Source organism: Lampetra planeri, chromosome 74 (assembly GCF_965212315.1).
Source record: "Lampetra planeri chromosome 74, kcLamPlan1.2.h2, whole genome shotgun sequence".
NCBI lineage: Eukaryota > Metazoa > Chordata > Hyperoartia > Petromyzontiformes > Petromyzontidae > Lampetra > Lampetra planeri.
This window is the reverse complement of record NC_136179.1, coordinates 2,601,832-2,628,050: the sequence shown is the minus strand read 5'-3', so window position 1 is coordinate 2,628,050 and position 26,219 is coordinate 2,601,832. Positions and strand designations below refer to the sequence as shown.

General features: G+C 43.7%; 1 pseudogene; it reads right to left on the bottom strand.

Annotated features, from left to right (window-relative positions):
• Positions 1-1,559: 1,559 nt before the first annotated feature.
• Positions 1,560-4,879, bottom strand: LOC144737819 (uncharacterized; annotated as a pseudogene).
• Positions 4,880-26,219: the final 21,340 nt, after the last annotated feature.

Here is a 26,219-nt window from a genome sequence, read left to right as displayed (position 1 = left end):
TGCGTTGTGGCCAAAACGTCGTGAGAATTATTTTATTATGTTTTATTTTTATTATTTTATTATTTTCATTCTACGTGACTTTACCGAAAGAACCAAGAAGATTTACCATTTCTTGGTGGTACATGTTTTTTGTCGTTTATTGTGAAATTTCGGTCACCGTTCCTATGATCACTGTTACATTGCTTATGGCTTTATTTTGGTGATTTCAAAAATATTTTTGGTTTAGCCATGTTTGTTGTAGTACGGAGTTAGAATGATGGCTTTAATCTAAGTTGTCTTGTGGTTGTTGTTGTTGTTTGACTGGCATCCCACTGGGATTTTTGCACAGCGTTGGTGTACGGTGCTTTTTTCTGGAAGACTTTGCAGTTTTTCCATGGATTTTTCTGTTTGCGCATAGTCACTTTGAGATGTTTTCTAGTTCATGTTTTGTTTTTTATTTGTTGCGGTTGCACCCGATTCAAGAGCCGAATGGCTCACAGGGCTATACCAAATATATGAAAATGAAATGAAACTGTTAAGGCTATATGGGGGATCTTTCTGTTTGTGTTAGGTGCTCGCTAACAGCACTTGCCCCTACAGTCTGTCCAGTCTACACGGGGGATGTTTGTCTTTGTGTGTTGGGAGCAAGTTTGAGTGGCGTGTAGCCGTGGGAGTTGAACGCGAGCCTGCTGCTACTGACAGTCGTTGACTCCGGTTGGACAGACGCTGATAGACAGACACACACAGACAAGACAGGTGGACAGACACAGACAAGAGGAACACAGAGACAGAGATAAAGAGACGACATAGACACATGCAGAGAGAAACACACAGAGGCGAACAGAGACACAGACGGGCAGAGAGGTGTTGAATCGAACTAACTGAACTCGCTCCATTGAAAGAGTTTCCTCGATATTTGCCCATCCCCAGAAGTCGTTCTAGTTTCTATTTATTTCATTGTGTGTGGTGTGAACGTGTAAGCAATGTGGGATATCGATGTACACGGATATGAACAAGATCAGCAGACAAGACGTCTTTCATCCTCTTTGGTTCTTTCAGTAAAGTCACATAGGTAGAACAAATAAAATAATAATAAATAAATCACGACGTTTCGATCGCAACACGAGCGATCGTCCTCAGGCGAAAACATCCAGACATTGTCGCGGTAGATGTCACGTGAGCTACGGCACGTGACAAAGATGAGGTGAGCCCCCCCTCCCGGGGCTCGCCTCGCTCAGCTGAGCATTGTTTCAATGCGGTGGGCTCACGCGAAATTGATTTCTGTAAAACGAAGGTACTTTGAAAACCCGCTGGCTATACTCATTTATATAAGTGTTGTGTCCTTAACTAACCACACGGGGACGTCTGGTTGAGGCAACACGTTTATTATAACTCTTTCGAACTCGGCTCTACACACGACTGAAACACGAAGGGGTACCACCCCTTCCACCCGATAGCCTACGGGAGTGACAGCCTCGTTTCTATCGCAGCCTGCACACTCCGGGCTCTGCCACCCACGGTTCCCTTAGCCCGGCGTTAAGGGAAGACTGGACGACCCGTCCCAGCCAGGGTACTGGAGCTCACCTCTGGTCCGCTACAACCCGGCTCTGGCTAGAGCTGGGGGAGGGTTCCAGAGTGTTTGAGCTCACCTCGGGTCCGCTACAACCCGGCTCTAACAAGAGCCTCGGTTGAGGGTCCCCGGGTGCTGTTCCAGTCTTCAGGTCTTCGGATGTCCTCAGGCTTGAGTTGGTGAACACTGCCCGGTCCGTCCAGAGGGCCGGCCTTTTATCCCCAGGTCGGGATCACCCCTTCCCTCCTGACCCCCCCCCCCCGTCCCAGAACCTTCTGAAAGATCTTAATGGGCCTTAGGGACGAGTGGGGGGGTCAGGGGTGTTAGTCTCCGGTCACGGTGGGGGGCCGGGGGTTTAACCTTTGGTCGACCCCTACGCACCTCGCTCTCTCTCGCCTGCTCCCTGTTGACCAGTGCACGTGGTGGCAGGTCAGCTTACAGCGCCTTGTTATGGCGCTTACGCACAACTTCGTGACGAACGCTGCACGTTCCGTCACTTTCATGCAGGGGGCGCTGCAAACCTACGTGCCCCCTGCATAAACAACGGAGAGGCAGGGACAGACGTTCGATCGCGTTGGAATCGATCTGCAGACGGCGGTCTTATCGCACGGCCAGCTCTGTGTCGCCTCATCTCGATCCCGCGATCCCAAACAGGTGAAAGTCCGCATCAAACTGAACCCCCAGCAAGGCCATCTACTTCACGACGAGAGAAAATTCACACGAAATATCGTTTTCAATGAATAAGCTTTTAATGAAGTACATTTATCTAATTCAAAACATAATACAATTCAAAGTTTTCATTTTCAAACTTCAAAACGGAGCATCGGGAGCTTGCGTGGATGCGTCGCTCGTGTGCTATTTTTTTCGTCACTTTACAATCAGCAAGGACCATTTCTCGTCCTAATTCGACAAAATGTATTTCAACACATAATACAAAATTATAATTCGTGTTGTAGAGAATGTTCCTCCTTTTCGTGTAACTTTTAATTGTGTGTGCCTTGTAACTGATTAATGATCCGAGTGTGCTCACTATTTAAAAGACAATGAGTTGCTCCAGAGGCAGACGCTTCCTGAAAACACAAAAGTACGCTTTGACCTGTATCACAAGAACAATGAGTCTCACCCGAGTGATCTGTACAGGTTACTTGCAAAACACAAACTTTGTTCTAACATCACTTATTCAATGTTTGACCCTTATAGACAAAATGTTACATGTGCGCCCACCATCAGACAAGTAATCATTCTAAATTATTGACAATCATTTTAACTAATACTATTGCGCCATTCAAAACGAATGCTGGTGTCTGGGTCAAAATTGAGCAAATTCCAAACATTACCTACAAACTCCACAACCAAGGTGCCACATCAACCATCGCCCTCTACTGACAGGCTCTTGTCTACATGCAGGCCGGTGCAGGGCCACCACCTTGTGCCAAACAGGGGCAGCTGCTACTTGGGGGTGCTCTTCGAGTGTTTGAAACGAGATACGATACAAAACTCCGAGTTGCCGAGGCGATTAAGTAAGCACCATATAAATGCAATTTATAACAGTGAATGCTTGGGGGCTTATTGGCTCTCGCTCCTGGTTTGAAATCTACCCAACACACAGGTCCACAAAGACTGGCCGCTCTTACCCTGCAGGTTGAACCTAGGAACCGAGTGTTCAACTTCACATTCTTGTCATTAAAGGCCTGTGACAAAGGTGCGTCTATTGGAGCGACATCGTCTCAAGCTGACACATCTCCCGGGTCTCCATTTGACTTTCTATTGTCTCGGAGGAAGTCAACCCACACCTCCACTTCCACAAACTGCTGGGAGTTGCCTCGCTCTGCCTCACAGTGAGAATTCTCCTCCTGCTTCACGTTGCCTCCATCGATGTGAAGGTCCGCCTTTGGAGTTGAATCTTCATCTTCACATTTCACCTTCACATCTTGACGTTTCACCTCGATACCTTTCAAAGTATCCAAGTTGGGATTTTCTTCCGGTTCTTGTTTCACGAGGGATGGACTCATTGCATCACTTTGACTTTCACAAGCTGATTTCAGACTCCACTCCTTGTGGATATTGTGATGCTTGTGTGTTCTCTGGTGTCTTTGAAGATTTGGTGAAAGTGTAAACGCCTTCCCACACACACTGCACTTGAAGGGTTTCTCTCCCGTGTGTGTTCTCTGGTGTTCTACAAGAGTAGATGACCGTGCAAACGCCTTCTCACACACACCACACTTGAATGGTTTCTCTCCCATGTGTGTTCTCTGGTGTTTTACAAGAGCAGATGACTGTGCAAACGCCGTCCCACACACACTGCACTTGAAGGGTTTCTCTCCTGTGTGTGTTCTCTGGTGTTCTGCAAGAGTAGATGAATGTGCAAACGCCTTCCCACACACACCGCACTTGAAGGGTTTATCTCCCGTGTGGATTCTCTGGTGTATTACAAGAACAGATGACCGTGCAAACGCATTCCCACACACACTGCACTTGAAGGGTTTCTCTCCCGTGTGTGTTGTCTGGTGTGCTTCACGAGTAGATGACCGTGCAAACGCCTTCTCACACACTCTGCACTTGAAGGGTTTCTCTCCCGCGTGTGTTCACTGGTGTATAACAAGAGGATATGACTTTGCAAACGCCTTCCCACACACACTGCACTTGAAGGGTTTATCTCCCTTGTGGGTTATCTGGTGTATTACAAGAGCAGATGACTGTGCAAACGCCTTCCTACACACACTGCACTTGAAGGGTTTATCTCCCGTGTGGGTTCTCTGGTGTTTTAAAAGAGTAGATGACTGTGCAAACGCCTTCCCACACACACCGCACTTGAAGGGTTTCTCTCCCGTGTGTGTTCTCTGGTGTTCTACAAGAGTAGATAAAAGTGCAAACGCCTTCCCACACACACCGCACTTGAAGGGTTTCTCTCCCGTGTGTGTTCTCTGGTGATTTACCAGAGCAGATGACTGTGCAAACGCCGTCCCACACACACTGCACTTGAAGGGTTTTTCTTCTGTGTGTGTTCTCTGGTGTGCTACAAGAGAAGCTGACTGTGAAAATGCCTTCCCACACACACTGCACTTGAAGGGTTTCTCTCCTGTGTGTGTTCTCTGGTGTTTTACAAGAGTAGATGACTGTGCAAACGTTTTCCCACACACACTGCACTTGACGGGTTTCTCTGCTGTGTGAGTTCTCTGGTGCTGTGTCAAATGTTCAGTACGATCTGTGCTGTTGGCACGCAGGTCGCATTGTTGCCTTTTTGCACCGAGCCGCGCCGAGTGCCTTTGCTCCATCAGACCAATTCTGCAGAGGAAGCGACAGCTGCAGACAGAAAAATATATCCACACCATCTACACATCAGTATCAATGCATATATAGTCACACGTGACTTACACGTCTATACTTATACATATATTCAAGATAGTGAAAAAGTATCCCAAATTCATCACACGGGCTGTTATGGCACACAATGAGAGGGCAAATGGTTATAAACATGCCTGGAAGCCCTAGTATCTTCAAAATGAATGTTAACCCAAAACTCCGAGCACACGATTTCAGCTGTCTGGCTTCAAAATGACTATTTATGAAAGCTAAATTCAGCTGACATAGCAAAGGGTGTTGAAAAAAATACTATTTGTGTTATGCACAAATGCATAAATTAATGTTCAATTGCAACTTAGAGGTGTGAAGCAAGGCACAGATGTCCTTGAATGCTGGTATGAAGTTCCGACTTCAGCTGCACGTGTGCTGTGATAATTTCCTGACTCCAATCTTACAAAGACTTCCAGAGGAACACAAAAATAAACTACCGTTTTGATATAACCTCCGTGCTCAATAGAATTAATAGACTTTACTGCAAATACAAACTTGACACTGTCACACACTCAGGGGCGGAGCCAGTATTTTAAGGTAGGGAGGGGGGCAAACCCTCCAGCAATGAAAAATGATAGGAGTTAATAATAGGAGTTTTCCGCTTTTTTCTGGCAACAAAACTGAAACCTTACGACGATTCATTTCTGTGTCGTGTTTTCTCCGGAGACACTTTGTTGGGGGCACGTCTTTATTATATACACGCACCCTAACTACTAAACATCAACTCCTCGTACAGTTTATCTCGAGTACTTCCACTCGGTATATTATACGCCTCCTACGTAGCATGCCTGCCCCGGCTGTGCTTCAGGTCCTCTGGCTATAATATCCTATGGGAGACCCAGGGTCCACCACTGGCCTCACAGAGCTTCGGCCCTTAAAAAGACGGCAAAGCTAGGGGTCCAGGGTCCTATTCTAGCAGGTCTTCTTGCTTCAACTGGTCGTCTTAAACTGCCAGGACCTCTCCAGAGGTCTGCCTTATATACGTTTCTCAGCCGAGGTGCGGACCTCCGTGAGGGACGCGGGTGACCCCAGAGTCCCTCACCGAGGTCTGCATGTCTGCCGTTGCAGGCCAGTACGTCCGTAGCCCCCCCGGCCATTGGGAGTGTTTGCGAGGGATCGTAGGACCCCTCACAACCCCCAACCGCAAAAACACACTATGATAATGTGTGAGCTGTACGCCTTTTGGCGTCCTCTGGTCGAGCACCAATTGGGTCGAGGCTCAAAAAAAGCTGTCCCTTGGTGTGGACCAATCAGTTTCAAGGACAATGCATATATATTCTTGGTTTTTTCGGTAAAGTCACGTAGAAGGGAAGTAATAAAATAATAAAAATAAAACATAATAAAATAATTCTCACGACGTTTCGGCTACAACGCAAGCAGCCGTCTTCAGGTAAAGAATGAGGAGCTTATATATATAAGCTGAGTTGGGGGTGTAAGAAGAGCGCCTTAACAAAAGAATGTGCATATCAAGAGGAATTTAGCATATTCATGGGAAATGCGTAGGAGGTGGGCGGGCGGGGGGGGGGGGTTTCAAAGTCATATTATGCCCATGCATTATGCAGGATCAGCAGCACCAAAGGGAGCATTAACAAAGGGAGGGAATGTTAATAGTATGTAGAAGCAATGAAACATGTGAATGGGAGAGCGGTGGCAGGAGATCCGCAGCGGAGCAAATAATGCATTCCCTGTGGAGAACACAAGATACACAGTTAATGCCAGTGAGTGGACTGCGGTCTGAAAGTCACCGTAAACGTGAACAACAATCAGTTAAGATCCGAAATGGTTTATTACGTCCTTCCAATGATTGCTGAGCTAGAATCCATCTTCTCGGTTGAAATTGTCTCTGTGTTTGTATATGTGGATCGCCTCATGAACGAATCTCTCATGGTAGCCAGATGGCTTGCAGAGAACCTCTGTCTTGTAGAAGTCAATGTCATGTGAGCCCACTGAATTGTAACAGTGATCTGCCACGGCTGAGGTGTTTGTCCTACCGTGTTTCAGGTCTGCTTTATGTTCACGGATGCGGTCCGAGACATGTCGTTTGGTTTCTCCAATGTAACTGCTACCACAGAGGCAACTTAGTTTGTAGACGCCAGGGTACTGTATGTCTGGAACCACGTCTTTTACAGACGGGACCAGATCACGGATTTTATGTACTGTGTTGAATCGGACCTGAATCTTGTGTTTAATCAGGATTTTGGAGATCTGTGACCCCAGCAATGTAGGGTAAGGTGATGGTTTTTAAAGGCTCCTCAACAGGATCCTTCTTGATTGTTGGAGTGATTTGCTTTACGGATTGTGTAGTCGGAGTAACCATTAGCCTTAAGAGCTTGGCGTACGTGTTTGAGTTCACTGGCAATGTGTTCCTGGTCGGAGATGCATTGGGCTCTATGGTATAGAGTCTTGATGAGGGAGTTCTTCTGGGATGGATGGTGGTGGGAATCCAGTTTTAGGTAGGCATCCGTATGGGTGGCTTTCCTGTAGATAGAATGGCTCATTGAACCATCAGGTCTCCTTTTAATTAGGATATCCAAAAAGGGTAGCTTGCCATCTTTTTCGACTTCCATGGTGAATCTGATGGCTGGGTGTATGGAATTGATGTGGTCGAGAAATTGGTCTAGAGCAGGCCGGCCATGTGGCCAGATGACAAAAGTGTCATCTACGTACCTCTTCCATAAGGTTGGGTGTAGAGTGGCAGTCTGGATGGCGTCAGTCTCAAATTTCTCCATGAAACTGTTGGCTACAACCGGAGATAGGGGGGAGCCCATTGGGGTGCCCTCAGTTTGCTTGTAGAAAGTTCCATTCCAGGTGAAGTATGTATTGGTTAAGCAGTGTCTCACCAGGGTGGTACCCCAGTATTCAGTCCTTGATGAACCAAGTCTTCAATTATTGCGATGGTGTCAGGCACAGGAACCTTGGTGAACAAGGAAACCACATCAAAACTGACAAGCAGGTCGTCTGGGGACAGGGAAATCCCCTTGATTGTCGATACCAGGTCAGTAGAGTTTAGTACCGCAGAGGTGGTTTTTCCAGTGAAAGGCCGTAGGATTTCAGACAAAAAACGAGCCAGTTTGTAGGTGGGGGAGTTGATAGTAGAGACAATGGGACGAAGAGGTGTATCTTCTTTATGTATCTTTGGCAAGCCGTACAATCTTGGTGGCCTGGCTGCAGAAGGTTTCAACGAAAACTGTTTGGTCTGATCAATGAATGCGGTTGAAGCAGAAATGATTTTGTTGGTTTTGGAGACGAGGCTGTTGGTGGGGTCTCTTTTTATTTTTGTATAGCTGCCATCGTTGAGTAGTTCCTGAATCTTGTTGTTGTATTCTATTTTGTCCATGATGACAGTGGCATTGCCTTTGTCGGCTGAGAGGATGACAATGTCATACCTCTTTTTTAATTGAGCTAATTCAAAACGCTCATCTTTGCTGATGTTGCTAGCAGGCATCTTAGCGTTTTTGAGGGTTGCAGAGATTTCAGATCTTGCTACGTCTGCAGCGATGTGACTCAGGCCCTTGAGAGCTACATCTAGTCGGGCAATTATATCATTAACTGGTATGTGTCTAGGTGTGACTGCAAAGTTTAGTCCTTTAGCTAGAACGGATTTCAGACCTTCAGAAATAGAACTGTTACTGCGATTAATTACGACTTTGTTAGCGTCTAGCTTTTCTATGTGTGGGTCCGGTTTCTACAGGAAAGCCACCCATACGGATGCCTACCTAAAACCGGATTCCCACCACCATCCATCCCAGAAGAACTCCCTCATCAAGACTCTATACCATAGAGCCCAATGCATCTCCGACCAGGAACACATTGCCAGTGAACTCAAACACGTACGCCAAGCTCTTAAGACTAATGGTTACTCCGACTACACAATCCGTAAAGCCATCACTCCAACCAACAAGAAGGATCCTGTTGAGGAGCCTTTCAAAACCATCACCTTACCCTACATTGCTGGGGTCACAAAACAGATCTCCAAAATCCTGATTAAACACAAGATTCAGGTCCGATTCAACACAGTACATAAAATTCGTGATCTGGTCCCGTCTGTAAAAGACGTGGTTCCAGACATACAGTACCCTGGCGTCTACAAACTAAGTTGCCTCTGTGGTAGCAATTACATTGGAAAAACCAAACGACATGTCTTGGACCGCATCCGTGAACATAAAGCAGACCTGAAACACGGTAGGACAAACACCTCAGCCGTGGCAGATCACTGGTACAATTCAGTGGGCTCACAGGACATTGACTTCTCCAAGACAGAGGTTCTCTGCAAGCCATCTGGCTACCATGAAAGATTCGTTAATGAGGCGATCCACATATACAAACACAGAGACAATTTCAACCGAGAAGATGGATTCTGGCTCAGCAATCATTGGAAGGACGTAATAAACCATTTCGGATCTTAACTGATTGTTGTTCACGTTTACGGTGACTTTCAGACCGCAGTCCACTCACTGGCATTAACTGTGTATCTTGTGTTCTCCACAGGGAATGCATTATTTGCTCCGCTGCAGGTCTCCTGCCACCGCTCTCCCATTCACATGTTTCATTGCTTCTACATACTATTAACATTCCCTCCCTTTGTTAATGCTACCCCCTGCACCCTCCCTTTGGTGCTGCTGATCCTGCATAATGCATGGACATAATATGACTTTGAAACCCCCCCGCCCACCTCCTATGCATTTCCCATGAATATGCTAAATTCCTCTTGATATGCACATTCTTTTGTTAAGGCGCTCTTCTTACACCCCCAACTCAGCTTATATATAAGCTCCTAGCTTGGCAGTGTCTCATTCTTTACCTGAAGACGGCTGCTTGCGTTGTAGCCGAAACGTCGTGAGAATTATTTTATTATGTTTATTTTTATTATTTTATTACTTCCCTTATACGTGACTTTACCGAAAAAACCAAGATGAATCCCTACAGTCACGAAAGCTTTAAATCGAAAAATGCATATATTATCATAGTGTGTTTTGTTTGCATTTGACTGCAAGTATTGTGGTAAATGCAGACATGAATCCTCGTAAAAGACGTTTGGTTGGTTAGATCTTGTTGGTTTTTGTCATTAGGCTGTTAGTAGGATCCTACTAACAGCCTAACGACAAAGACCAACAAGATCATCAGTAGGATCCGACTAACAGCCTAACGACAAAGACCAACAAGATCATTACGAGTTCGACGTCCCTAATCGAACCAACCAAACGTCCCTCCTTAAAACCCTCGGCTGCAAGACCTCCCAGATTCTATGGTCTTCCCAAGATCTATAAAGAAGGCTCCCCACTACGACCCATAGTGTACAATCAACTCTCCTACCTACAAACTGGCCCGTTTTCTATCAGATACTCTGCTCCCCTTCACTGGCAAGACCTCGACAGCAGTACTTAACTCAACCCAATTGGTCTCTATGGTCAAGGACATGGTACTGTCTCCTGATGATATGCTCGTCAGTTTTGATGTGGTATCTCTGTTTACCAAAGTCCCAGTTCCTGACACCTTAACAAAAATCGAAGACTTGGTCCAACATGGACTGAACTCGGATGTACCTGCGCTGGTTAGGCATTGCCTCACCAACACTTACTTTACCTGGAATGGCACCTTCTACAAACAGAATGAGGGTACCCCCATGAGCTCCCCCTTGTCACCAGTGATAGCCAATGTGTTCATGGAAAAGTTTGAATCAGATGCTATCCAGACGTCCACCCTGCGTCCTTCCCTGGGGAAGATATATGTGGATGACACTTTCGTCATTTGGCCACATGGCCTCCCAGCATTGAACCATGTTTCTGGACCACATCAATTCCAGACACCCATCCATCAAATTCACCATGGAAGTGGAGAAAGATGGCAAACTACCATTCTTGGATGTTCTGTTTGAGAGGAGACCTTATGGATCCTTGGGACGTTGTGTTTACAGGAAGGCCACCCATACAGATTCCTACTTGAAACCTGATTCCCACCATCATCCGGCTCAAAAGAATTCTCTCATCAAAACACTATACCAGAGAGCTCATTGCATCTCTGACCAACACCACCTGGCCAGTGAACTGAAACATGTACATTTGGCCCTCAAGATGAACGGACACTCTGACCGCACTATCCGCCAAGCTGTTTCTCCCACCATACAGAAACAACCACTTGAAACTCCGATCAAAACTGTCACGTTGCCATACATAGCAGGCGTGACCAAAAAGATCTCCAAAATTCTAAACAAACATAAGATCCAAGTCCGATTCAGTACAGTACATAAAATCCGGGATCTGATCCCATCCGTAAAGGATGTCATTCCGGACTTACAGTACCCCGGTGTTTACAAATTCAGTTGTCCCTGCGGGGACTTGTATATTGGGGAGACGAAACGACATATTTCGGACCGAATTCGCGAAAACAAATCAGATTTGAAACATGGCAGAACAAATTCTTCAGCCATTGCCAATCATTGTTACAATGCTGTGGGTGATCATGATATCGTTTTCTCTGATACGAAGGTACTCTGCAAGCCGGCTGGATACCACCAAAAATTTGTCCATGAAGCCATACAGATATACAAATGTAGTGGTGATACGCGCTGGGTGTATACGTCGTGTGCCAGCGCGTATGTACGGGTGTGTGTGTGGTGACGCGCGCTGACGGGGAGGAGCAGGCGTCAGTGCGCGGGTGGGGGTAGTGCTGCTGATTGGCTGTGGGCCGGTGACGCGCTGAGAGGGAGTGATCGGGTGGCAGCGCGGTGTGATTGGTCGGGGAGTGGAAACACGCGCTGGGCGAAAACGGATCGTGGAGATAGCGCGTGGTGATTGGGTAACTGAGGAGCGGGTGCCGACGTTGAGGTCCGCATCCGCTCCGTCTCCCGGGAGGAAGAGATATATAAGGTGATGCACAGAGGAGTAGGGGGCAGAAGTGGAACCATCTAAGAATGAAGACGAAGGTGCAGAGATAGAGCCCGGAGAGGAGAGGAGAGTAATGGAGAGTAGAGGAGAGTAAGGTATAAGTGTGTAGCCAGAGAGAGAGAACGGTCTACACGAGCTGAGTAATGTATAGTGTGTAGCCAGAGAGAGAGAAAGGTCTACACGAGCTGAGCGATGTATAGTGTGTAGCCAGAGAGAGAGAAAGGTCTACACGAGCTGAGCGATGTATAGTGTGTAGCCAGAGAGAGAGAAAGGTCTACACGAGCTGAGCGATGTATAGTGTGTAGCCAGGGAGAGAGAAAGGTCTACACGAGCCGAGTATGCATACGGTGTAGCCAGAGAGAGAGAAAGGTCTACACGAGCCGAGTATGCATACGGTGTAGCCAGAGAGAGATGTAAAGTCTACACGCGACGAGTAAAGAGTGTAGCAGAGGCGTAAGGTCTACACGCGACGAGTGAAGAGTGTAGCAGAGGCGCAGAGTCTACACGAGACGAGAGAAGAGTGTAGCCGAGGCGCGGAGTCTACACGAGGCACAGAGAGCCAGCAGCACAGAATCTACGAGAGTCAAGAGAAGCGTAGGGCGGAGAGAAGAGGTCACGAGTTGTACCGTTGTATGGTGACCGCATTGTGAAGAAGAGAGGCCACGCGTTGTATCGTTACAAGTCAAGATTTAATAAAAGAAGTGTGTTCCCGTCAAGGAGTTTCCTGCCGTCATTTTCCAATACTTCACAAACACAGACATAATTTCACCCGAGAAGATGGATTCAAATTGAGCAATCATTGGAAAGATGTGATTAACCATGTTAAACTTAAATCGCCACTCCCCCCGCTCTGCGTCCCTCCTCCACCATCCGTGACGCCGTCTTTTAGTTCCACCTTCACCTTCCTGGCTCCACCCACATCCTAACCCCCCCCCTCCCCCATCCTACACTTTGTCCTCCCTCCAATGACTCTTTAGACGCCGTTTTACTATTTTCACCTTCCTACAACGTTTTACTATTTTCACATTCCAGGCTCCACCCACACCGCAACCCCCCCCATCCTGCACCCGTCCCCCTTGGCTCCTCCCCCTTCCTCTTACCCTATATATTAAATGCCCCATTACAAATAACTCCCACTACAGTTATTTTGCTGTGCCTTTTGACACCTGATGAAGGAGGCTTGTGTTGCCTCTGAAACGTTGTGATTTTAGTTGATTTATTTTCATTTATTATTATTATTTTACTTAAGTTTTAACCTACGTGACTTTACCGAAAAAACCTAAGAGTATGAATCCTTGCAGTCACGAAAGCTTCAAAGTTGTTAGTTAAGAGTTATTAGTAAGGACTTGTCCCTTGCTTTTTATTCGACTCGTGTGATCGGCATCGCACTCGCTGAAGGTGTTTGCCTTCAGGGAAGTCGTGTACTGTATACGCAACTGCGCACAATTCTACGAGTCGCTTGTAACTGCTTTGCTGTTACTTATTGCAAATTATGGTCTTGGACTGTTGTCCTCTCAAGAGTCCCTGGCACATAATAATATGCCACACGGTGGCGGTCGCAAAATGCTGATTTATCTATATATAAAAAAGGGAAGTTTGTGAATATGTCTGTTCGAAATGTTTAGCATACTTCCCGACATGCAACAAACTTGAAATGTGGCATGTGGGTAGCTTTCAGACTGTACACAATGCAAGAAGTATAAAAATAGATTTGAAGCTTTCGTGACTGCAAGGATTCATATTCTTAGGTTTTTTCGGTAAAGTCACGTAGGTAAAAATTTTAAAATTAAAATTAATAAAAGTAAAATAAAATAATAAATTAAAATAATAGCGACGTTTCGATTGCAGCACAAGCAATCATCATCAGGCATAAACGAAATAGCAACAAAAAACTAACTAGAAAACTATAGACAGACATACAAGCAGACAGATATCACAACGGCACACAGAGAGAGGACACACATCGGCACAAAGAGACGGGCCGCCCCTGTGACGGTCCCTTAAACATAGAGAGGGGGGCGGGGACGGAGAGAGGGAGGGGGCAGAGAAAACCAGCACATCAATGAGTGTACGGCAACGCACTGCTGCTGCAAGCAAGATGACGACGCGGCACGGGCACGCAAGCCTGAAAACTAGGAGAAAGGCACACGAAAATTAAATAACCTAGCAAAATATCGAAATGTGATGTAATACAACACAGAGAGTCGGTTAACACACAATTAACGCATAGCCTGGTTGATTACATATCCCAAAGATTGCTAAGTTAGAATTTTAAGTGTGAAAATTCCAAAGAGAGGACACAGGCAGAGAGAACACATAGCCAGAGAGAGAAAAGGATAAGCTTAAAACTTCCCCGTAGAAGTGGTTCAATCTTAATTTTGGAGCTTTCGTGACTGCAGGAATTATTCTTTGTTTCTTTCGGTTAAGTCACGTCTAAAGATAAAATAATAAATTAAAATAATAGCGACGTTTCGATTGCAACACAAGGAATCATCATCAGGCATAAAATAAATAGCAACAAAAAACTAACTAGAAAACTGTAGACAGACATACAAGCAGACAGATATCACAACGGCACACAGAGAGAGGACACACATCGGCACAAAGAGACGGGCCGCCCCTGTGACGGTCCCTTAAACATAGAGAGGGGGGGCGGGGACGGAGAGAGGGAGGGGGCAGAGAAAACCAGCACATCAATGAGTGTACGGCAACGCACCGCTGCTGCAAGCAAGATGACGACGCGGCACGGGCACGCAAGCCTGAAAACTAGGAGAAAGGCACACTAAAATTAAATAACCTAGCAAAATATCGAAATGTGATGTAATACAACACAGAGAGTCGGTTAAGACACAATTAACGCATAGCCTGGTTGATTACGTATCCGGAGTCATTGCAATTGTAATGATTCATTATTTCACGGGCTAATATTGGGTTTGTGCGATTATTTTACATATTCATACTGAATATTGTTATTTGATTCCATTTAGATGGAACATTCATCCATTAGTGGACAGCTTGATATTAATACCACCAAAGTGTTATTCAAATAATTTTAATCCCATCCTGATCCTGCACCTTCCGTTTCACATATCCCACCCTTGGTTCGCACGTCCATATTACATGCATACATGTTACATACAGACATTACATTCATGCATATTACATACATGTTACATACTCACGAGTGTGAAGCTAAGAATTCGAATGAGATTCGAATATCACAATTCAATGTACGGTGTTCTAATCTGTAATACGAGTTCACAACATTATAGTTTACTATGACACTAGTTTGTAGTGTTATTTTAAAGCGTGGAAATGTATAGCTCATAGTTTAAAGGTTATATTCTTAGAGGTTATAATGTTAGAGTATGCAATGTGAGTTTACAATTTGAGAGTTTGTGGACGTGCCCTATTCTCGTGGGACCCGACACAGATTTGGAAATAATTGGTATGATCATGTTTGAGCTGGGATGAGCGACTAATGTTTACTTTGATTAATCATAACTGTGTGTAGGTTAGTGCAATCGGGGCTTAGTGAATAATACTCATGAATGAACTCATACTTCTTTTGGATAGAAATTTGAAATAGTGTTGGTAGAACAAGTCGCCTGCCTTTTCTAGACGAATTGTTATCTTCAAGTGCGTCCGTAAATATACTGCTAAAATACACAGCATATGGAAGGCTGCCTTGTTTGGGAGATGTAGTTTGGCTAAGGCACTGTGGCCGGGTGATGACACGGATTCTCAAACAATGGAGTTAAACACTCGCTGCTTGGCCCCGTCGACAGCAGCGACGGCTGTCATATACCGCCCCATTTACGAGTTTGCTCTTTGGGGCTGTATAATGTGTATAGTTGAAGGTGCTAGGTGTTGTCTTCTTCTAACAGCTACGAACGTGCGTGTGTTGTCTGTTTTTAGGATGTGTGCATTGATGTATTTTTTTTTATTGCGGCGTTTATTTGTTGAGTTCTGTCACTTGAGTGTTGCAGTTTGTTTAAGAATTCGTCACGTGAGCGTGGTGTTTTGCTTGTGGGAATTTCGCTTTGTCACAATTTGTGATTGTTTTAATAATTGTAACGATTCATAATCTCATGAGTTTCTAATGGGTTTGTGCGTGATTCTTATACGACCACGCTGTGATTCTAATGATATTATAATACCTTACCTCCGTTTATATGGTTATAAATTAAACACTGGTTTATAATCGTTTAATGTTTAGTGTTATCGTTTTTAGTATTACAGTTTACATGTTATAGAGTACAGTTTATCCCCGACATACTTAGGGATTAGGGACTGGTACGTTGATGAACGATTAATAATGGGGCCCTTTCCCCTCCAGGAACACATGTTAATGGGGAGACAGCCAAGATGCTGCCGGTTAAGGGCAGATGTGTGACGAAGATCCTCCACCTGAAACTCGCTTAAAACACGTTGTTGATATGAATAAATAAACGGACACACATTTGTTAAAAAACTTTTTATTCATCTGCAATCATTTTTAAGTCAAAACTCGAACCGAATGTATTATGTCCTATGTTCAAACAGTTACAATACAACGCAAACCATATCCGTTCCAGGAATACCAAAGCGTTAAAGTATCATTCCCCATTATTTCCTTATTAGTTCACCACATTTGTTCACTGTACATCTATGTTGAAGTCAAGGCCATATATCCAACGAACGCGTCATGAATGTACATCCTTAAATCGGTTATCTAAAGTCGATTAATACCAACCAAAAAAAGCTATATGCTTGAAAAAAACCCGTTAAAAAGATCTAACTAAAGATGCATTCCAACTTTAGCTCAACAGGAAGACTTAAACACTACAATATTGTCCGGAATTGAATAATATCACAACCACTGCTCATCACGCCACTTCGGCAAGTAATCCGATAACATTACAAACCAACATTGTGCACGTCACTAAACTCTCACAAAAACTGTAAAACTAACAAATATTACCTGACGTAATATTTGTTCATTCATCCCTGACTTTCGGTTTGATCGTCGAGCCACTCCATTACATCCAGCCATCTCTCGGGATCCAACTGCATGGGATCGAAGGTGGACAATTTTTCAGGACTCATTGTAGCACCTTGAACTTCAGCTTTTGATTTCAGTTTCTTATCATTGTGGACCTTCTGATGCGTGTTAAGATTTGACGACTGTGAAAATGCCTTCCCACACACAGGGCACAGGAATGGCTTATCGCCCCTGTGTGTTCTCTGATGGTCTTGAAGAGTTGACGAGTGTGCAAATGCCTTCCCACATACAGAGCACAGGAACGGCTTCTCGCCCGTGTGTGTTCTCTGATGAATCTGAAGATGTGATGAGTTTGCAAATTTCTTCCCACACACAGGGCACAGGAATGGCTTCTCGCCCGTGTGTTTTTTCTGGTGACTATGAAGATGTGATGACTTTGCAAATGCCCCCAGGATATTTGCATTCGATTGTTAATTTTGGAAGGTACAATATGCATGTATATTAACATACCGAAGGGTAATGTGCCCATTGTGCTTCATGCATGAATATGTAAGTGCATCTCAGTGTGTAATTGTGCGCTTATTTTGAATAAATGGAAAAACATTGTCCTCGATTTAAAGTGAATGCAGAGAAATTAGCATGTAACTTTAGAAAAGGAAGAGAGCGGCCTTCTCGACGAGGGAGTGAAACCCAATGGGTAATATTCTTTTACAGCGTTACAATGGATAGGTTGTAGTTCATAGGTTATAATACAGTATTATGTTTCACTATGATAGAGCTTAACATGTGAGAGTATACAATATTAGAGTTGATTAAATGCGACGATCAAGGTCCTCAATCGGGTGAGTTTGATCAGAGGATTTAATCAAAGGCGTCATCCCATCACGGAACACCACCTCCCTGCGTTTATTACAGAAACAGAAGCAACTACAGCAGCAACAACAGCAGCGACAACAACAGCAGCAACCTCACATTTCGAGGGCGACGCAGCTACTTCCGATTCTGCTGCCCAGCTGTTTGTAGTCGGGACCTGCTCTCGCAGGACCCCACACGTCTTTGGAAATGATTGCGATGATGAGGTCTGAGCTGAGAATTAAGTACCTCAAGATTACTTTGTTTAACCATAACTTTAGGTAGGTTAGTGTCATCGGGGCTGTGTGAATACTACTCATAAATGAAATCACACTCCTGTATGACTGACATTGTACTAATTTTGGTTGATCGAGTAGAACAAGGCACGTGCCATGTCCAGACGAGTTATTATCAACAACAGTGTCCTTAAATGTGATGCTAAAATAAATGTTAACACTAGATTTAACGTGCACCTCTTAACCCCTCCCTCGCATTTACTACTAACGATTTGCATGTGCACATAACATACATTCAAGCACAGTAAAATGCTAATACGACCATATTGTTATTCTAAAATTTGAATGCGATTCATCTTCTTGGTTCTTTCGGTAAAGTCACAGATAAGGGAAGTAATACAATAATAAAATAAAACATAATAAAATAATTCCCACGACGTTTCGGTCCCAACGCAAGCAGCCGTCTTCAGGTGAAGAATGAAACACCACCAAGCTTGGAGCGTACATTTAAGCTGGGTTGGAGGGGGGGAGGTGGGAAGAAGAGCGCCTTGACAAAATAATTTGCATATCAATAGGAATTTAGCATATTTATGGGAAATGCGTAGGAGGTGGACGGGGGATTTCAAAGTCATATTATGCCCGTGCATTATGCAGGACCAGCAGCATCAAAGGGAGGGAATGGGGGTAGCATTAACAAAGAGAAGGAATGTTAATAGTATGTAGCTGCAGTTAATAAACAACCACGTAAAAAACTAAATTATAAACTACATAGTATCATCAGTATACTAAATATACTCTCCAATAAGCTGAGCTACTAACAGTAAGTAATACATTACAATTCTATGTCGCAAAAAATAGAATATGCTTCCAGCTAAACTTTTTTCTCTTACATCACACGGGTCTACCCCGTACTATATACTACCATAGACAAACCCAACATTAAATTACATACTGTATTACTATACACCACTCTATACCTTCGACTATAATATTACCGATTTAAAGCGTTCGTGACTGCAGGGATTCATCTTCTTGGTTCTTACGTGACTTTACCGAAAGAGCCAAGAAGATATAATATTACCCTCAGTATTATTCTACCCACCCTACTGTATACCACACTGCTGTATATTCACTATACAATTACGATATTGTATATTACGTTATACATTGTATTAAACATTACAATTTTATACTATTTATACAATCTGCTATACACTATACCATTGACCGTCGCGTGAAAGATACTAAGAGGATTCTAGATTTGAAGCTTTCGTGACTGCAAGGAATCATCTTCTTAGGTTTTTTCGGTAAAGTCACGTAGAAAGTAAAATAAAATAAAAACAAAAATCACGACGTTTCGAAGTGATACTTGATACAGCTTATCTGGCTGTGACGGTCCCACCTGATGACTGTATCAAGTGATACTTGATACAGCTAATCTGGCTGTGACGGTCCCACCTGATGACGGAGACTTGTGTTGCCTCCGAAACGTCGTGATTTTTGTTTTTATTTTATTTTACTTTCTACGTGACTTTACCGAAAAAACCTAAGAAGATACTAAGAGGATGCAATGAAATATGTCAATGGGAGAGTGGCGAACGGAGACTTGCAGCGGAGCAAAGACACCATTCCCTTTGGAAAATACAAGATACATAGTCAATGCCAGTGAGTTATTCAATGACATCTAGCAGTGAAAATCGTGATTGTAATATAACCATGTTGTAATTGAAATATGTTTTATCCGATCCTTTCACGTACACTATACATACATATGAGCAGAGTGCGATTCTTATACGACCACACTGTGATTCTAATGCTTCTAATGATATTATAATACCTTACCTCCGTTTATATGGTTATAAATTAAAATACTAGTTTATAATCGTTTAATGTTTAGTGTTATCGTTTATAGTATTGCACTTTACATGTTATAGAGTACAGTTTAACCCCGACATACTTCGGGATTAGTGACTGGTATGTTGATGAACGATTAACAACGGGGACCTTTCCCCTCAATGAACACGTGTTAATCGAGTAGACAGCCAAGATGCTGCCGGTTAAGGGCACACTTGTGTGACGGAGATCCTCCACCTGAAATTCTCTTAACATGTTTTTGCTAGGAACGTTATAAAATAAAGACCGGACAAACATTTGTTAAAAATACGTTTTAATTAATCTGCAATTATTTTTACGTCAATACTCGAAGGGAATATTTATTACATTTCCAGTACAATGCAAACTATTTCCGTTCCAGGAATACCAAAGCGTTAAAGTATCATTCCCCATGATTTCCTTAATAGTTCACATTTGTTCACTGTACATCTATGTTGAAGTCAAGGCCATATATCCAACGAACGCGTCATCAATGTACATCCTGGAATCGGTTATCTAAAGTCGATTAATACCAACCAAAAAAAGCCATATACTTGAAGAAAATGCGTTTAAAATGTTGAGTAAAGATGTAACTGGACGCATCCCAAATTTAGCTTAACGACTACAATTGAACCCTCTCACAACCAGTGCTCATCACACCACTTCGGCTAGAAATCCGATAATATTACAAACCACCACTGTGCACGTCATTAAACTATCACAAAAACTGTAAAACTAAAATGGTCAAAATTACACACAAAAGTACTCAAGACAGCTTAATAGGTATAACCGCATGCAACATTATATTTCAGTCATCCCTGACTCTCGGTTTGATCGTCGAGCCACTCCATTACATCCAGCCATCTCTCGGGATCCAACTGCATGGGATGGAGGGTGGAAAATTCTTCAGGACTCAATGCAGCACCTTGAACTTCAGCTTTTGATTTCAGTTTCCTATCATGGTGGACCTTCTGATGCGTGTTAAGATTTGACGACTGTGCAAATGCCTTCCCACACACAGGGCACAGGAATGGCTTCTCGCCCGTGTGTGTTCTCTGATGGTCTTGAAGAGTTGACGAGTGTGCAAATGCCTTCCCACATACAGAGCACAGGAATGGCTTCTCGCCCGTGTGTTCTCTCTGATGAATCTGAAGATGTGATGACTGTGCAAATGCCTTCCCACACACAGAGCACAGGAATGGCGTCTCGCCCGTGTGTGCTCTCTGATGAATCTGAAGATGTGATGAGTTTGCAAATTTCTTCCCACACACAGGGCACAGGAATGGCTTCTTGCCTCCGTGTACGTGAGGCTGTGGAGAGCCTCTCTGCTCCATGTGAGCGTAGTAACAGCAGCGGTGTAATTGAGTCAAAAGTACGCTATCGGCCGCAAGGATGTTTAACGTTGAGTTTTGGATTTTGTTAACTGCTGAAACAAGAACGACACTCGCGTCTAACCGAGACGCAAAAAAATCCCGCTAATTTAACACTTACTTGGAGATTCACGGTATATCGATGTCTGTAACCCGTCTGAAGATGTCGCCACGAACTCTCCCGACGCAAAGTCGCCTAACTGTCGACACAGCAATTGTGCTCGCCAGGCTGCGTTGTCTCGCGGTTGAAGGGCGATCAGCAGAGCGACGAGTCGAGCGTCCAACCTCATCAAGTTCCCTCTCGAAATGGCATTGAGCTCTGCTTCTGAGCCGCCTTATAACTCCCCCCCCCTAGGATCCAATCCTTTGTCTTTCAGGATATTTGCATTCGATTGTTAATTTTGGAAGGCACAATCCGCATGTCTATTAACATACCGAAGGGTAATGTGCCCATTGTGCTTCATGCATGAATATGTAAGTGCATCTCAGTGTGTAATTGTGCGCTTATTTTGAATAAATGGGATTAAAGTGAATGCAGCACTCCGGAGACAAACAGCGAGACATGGTTTTGCCAGCCACCACCTCGTTTGCCGCAGCGACTTTAATAGCTGCTCTCAAACAACACTGTCACCAATAGTGGTTTATGGGCTAGGGTGTTAAGCGGACAATCAGTCGTTTTGGGCAAGGCGTATGGGATAATACACACCTCTGTTATCCCATAAACACAATACACAGCAGCGGGAAGGCTGCCTTGTTTGGGAGATGTAGTTTGGGTAAGGCGCTTTGACTGGAGTTCGGCGATGTGACTGGGTGATCACACGGATTCCGAAAAGCAGCTTAGACGATACGATCCACTGCGCTCCATCTCCCCACATGGACAACGACATTCTAGTTTAAAAAAATTACATTGATTCGACACATTCAGTGGACAGTGTGATTCTAATACGACTAGCGGGATTCGAATAATTGTAATTCGATTCAAATCCTGCACATCCTTCCCCTGGTTCGCATATTCACTTATCATACGTACGACCACAGTGTGAGAGATTAGCATGATGTTAATGTAAGAAATAAGCATGTAACTGTAGAAAAGGAGGAGAGCGGCCTCCTCGACGAGGGAGTGCAACCCAACGGGTGCAATACAAAGGGCATGAGAGCATGATATATAATATTACATGTTTGAGTTTAACATGTGAGAGTTTACAATGTCTGAGTTGATCAAATGCGCCGATCAAGGGCGTCAATCGGGTGCGATTGATCATAGTTTTTGATCAAAGGCATTATCCCATCACGGAACACCACATCCCTGCGTATATAACAGCAAATAAAGCAACTACAGCAGCAACAACGATATCAGCAACGACAACAGCAGCAACATCACATTTCGAGGGCAATGCAGCTACTTCTGATTCTGATTTTTCTGCTGCCCGGCAGGACCCCACACGTCTTTGTAAATGATTGCTATGATCATGTCTGAGCTGAGGTTTGAGCGAATAAAGTTTACTTTGTCTCACCATAACTGTGTGTGGGTTAGTGTAATAGGGGCTAGGCGAATACTACTCATTAATGAACTCGTACTCCTTTATGACCGACATTGTACTAATTTTGGTTGATCGAGTAGAACCAGGCACGTGCCATGTCCAGGCGAATGATTATAAACAATAGTGTCCTTAAATAAAATGCTAAAATTAACGTTAACACTGGATTCAACGTGCACCTCTTAACAACTGCCTCGCATTTACGACAAATGATTGCATTTGCACATAACATACATTCAAGCACAGTAAAATGCTAATACTATTGTTATTCTAGGAATTTTAATGCGATTCTTACCCTGCACCTCCCACAATTCGCATATCCGATCCCCGGTTCGATTGAACGAACACTTTACATACATATGAGCAAAGTTCGAATATAATACTTCTAATGAGATGTGAATACCGTATCCATAAATTGCCTAAATATGAAAATGCGTCGTTAAACCCGCCACCACCCAACACACCTAATTAGTAAGGGTTGTCACGTCCAGCACAATGGTGTGTTTGAGAGCCAAGCCACAACATATACAATCTGAGTACGACGTTTCGCCAGTAATTACAACAATCTTCATTAGGCGACGGCCAGTTTTGTGGAGAAGTCCTCCCGTTTCGTTCCGTAAATAGAGAGGTAGATGTGATGACAAAACGTGTGTGCTCTTCTTGCGCGAAGTGGGGAAGGGGGGGTGTTAATGGATACATATATATATGGCGATGGGTACCCATTGCCGTTTGGGTTATTTATATGGTAATCAACGTACATTATACATGCGAATTAAGTGAACCCATTGACCTTGTACTTCCTGTCGATTGTGTGTACTAAAATAGCCTGCTAACGGTAATCCTAATTGAAGAATAGTGACCGGAATAGACATGCTTTAGTAACGAATTGTCATGTTCTGTTTAAGTGACAAACCTTACTATTTTGATGTGTCGGGTGGTGGCGGGTTTAACAATATATATTTTTTACTTACGCAATTTAACCCCAAAAACCTGTTCGATTGAACATACACTATACATATTTATGAGCAGAGTGCTATTCAAATACTTCTAATGAGATTTTAATACCGTACCTCCGTTAATGGTGTAATACATTATTAAACCAGTTTATAGTAGTTTAATGTTTAGTGTTATCGTTTATAGTGTTACAGTTTACATGTTATAGAGTACAGTGTATCCCCGGCATACTTCGGGATTAAGGACTGGTAGGTTGAGAAACGATTAACTACGGGGACCTTTCCCCTCAAGGAACACGTGTTAATCGGGTAGACAGCCAAGATGCTGCCGGTTAAGGGCACACTTGTGTGATAGAGATCCTCCTCCTGAAATAATCTTAACATGTTTTTGCTAGGAACATTATAAAATAAAGAACGGACAAACATTAGTTAATAATACGTTTTTATTCATCTGCAATCATTTTTACGTCAAAACTCGAATGGAATATTTATTATGTCCTATGTTCACATATTTCCAGTACAATGCAAACCATTTCCGTTCCAGGAATACCAAAGCATTAAAGTATCATTCCCCATGATTTCCTTATTAGTTCACCACATTTGTTCACTGTGCGTCTATGTTGAAGTCAAGGCCATATATCCAACGAAAGCGTCTTTAATGTACATCCTGAAATCGATTAATACCAATAAAAAAAGCTATACACTTGACAAAAAAGTGTATAGCTTTTTACCTACAGACGCATTCCAACTTTAGCTCAACAGGAACACATAACGACTACAATTGAACCCTCTCACAACCAGTGCTCTTCACACCACTTCGGCAAGTAATCCGATAACATTACAAACCACCATTGGGCACGTCATTAAACTCTCACAAATACCGTAAAACTAAAATGGTCAAAATTACACACAAAAGTACTCGATACGGCTTAATAGGTATAACCACATGACATAATATTTTCTCAGTCACCCCGAGGTATCTGGTTGACTCTCGAGCCACTCCATTCAAGCCATCTCTCGGGATCCAACCGCATGGGATCGAAGGTGGAAACTTCTTCAGGACTCATTGCAGCACCTTGAATTTCAGCTTTTGATTTCAGTTTCCTATCATTGTGGACCTTTTGATGCCTTTTAAGAGTTGACGACTGTGAAAATGCCTTCCCACACACAGAGCACAGGAATGGTTTTTCGCCCGTGTGTGTTCTCTGATGAATCTGAAGATGTGATGACCTTGCAAATTTCTTCCCACACACAGGGCACAGGAATGGCTTCTCGCCCGTGTGTGTTCTCTGATGAATCTGAAGATGTGATGAGTTTGCAAATTTTTTCCCACACACAGAGCACAGGAATGGCTTCTCGCCCGTGTGTGTTCTCTGGTGTCTCTGAAGATTTGATGACCGTGCAAATGCCTTCCCACACACAGAACACAGGAACGGCTTCTCGCCCGTGTGTGTTCTCTGGTGTCTCTTAAGACTTGATTGCCGTGAAAATGTCTTCCCACACACAGAGCAATTTAATGTCTCCTTGCCCCCGTGTGCGTGGGGCTTTGGAGAGCGTCTCTTGTCCATATGAGCGTAGTAACAGTAGCGGTGTTATCGGCCGCAAGTATGTTTAGCGTTGAGTTTTGGATTTTGTTAACTGCTAAAACAAGAACGACACTCGCGTCTAACCTAGGCACAAAAAATCCCGTAAATTTGACGACGAACACGTTTAAGAGTTTATCCGGGAAAATAGACACTTACTTGGAGATTCACGGTATATCGATGTCTGTAACCCGTCTGAAGATGTCGCCACGAACTCTCCCGACGCAAAGTCGCCTAACTGTCGACACAGCAATTGTGCTCGCCAGGCTGCGTTGACTCGCGGTTGAAGGTCGATCAGCAGAGCGACGAGTCGAGCGTCCAACCTCATCAAGTTCCCTCTCGAAATGGCATTGAGCTCTGCTTCTGAGCTGCCTTATAACTCCCCCCCTAAGATCCAATCCTTTGTCTTTCAGGATATTTGCATTCGATTGTTAATTTTGGAAGGCACAATCCGCATGTCTATTAACATACCGAAGCGTAATGTGCCAATTGTGCTTCATGCATGAATATGTAAGTGCATCTCAGTGTGTAATTGTGCGCTTATTTTGAATAAATGGAAAAACTTCGTCCTCGATTTAAAGTGAATGCAGAGAAATTAGCATGTAACTTTAGAAAAGGAAGAAAGCGGCCTTCTCCACGAGGGAGTGAAACCCAATAGGTAATATTCTTTTACAGCGTTACAATGGATAGGTTGTGGTTCATAGGTTATAATATTATGTTTCACTATGATAGAGCTTAACATGTGTGTTTGTTTAAGAATTCGTCACGTGAGCGTGGTGTTTTGCTTGTGGGAATTTCGCTTTGTCACAATTTGTGATTGTTATAATAATTGTAACGATTCATAATCTCATGAGTTTATAATGGGTTTGTGCGTGTATTTATATTCAATGACATCTAGCAGTGAAAATCGTGATTGTAACATGACCATGTTGTAATTGTAATAATTTTTATCCGATCCTTGCACGTACACTATACATACATATTAGCAGAGTGCGATTCTTATACGACCACACTGTAATTCTAATGCGTCTAATGATATTATAA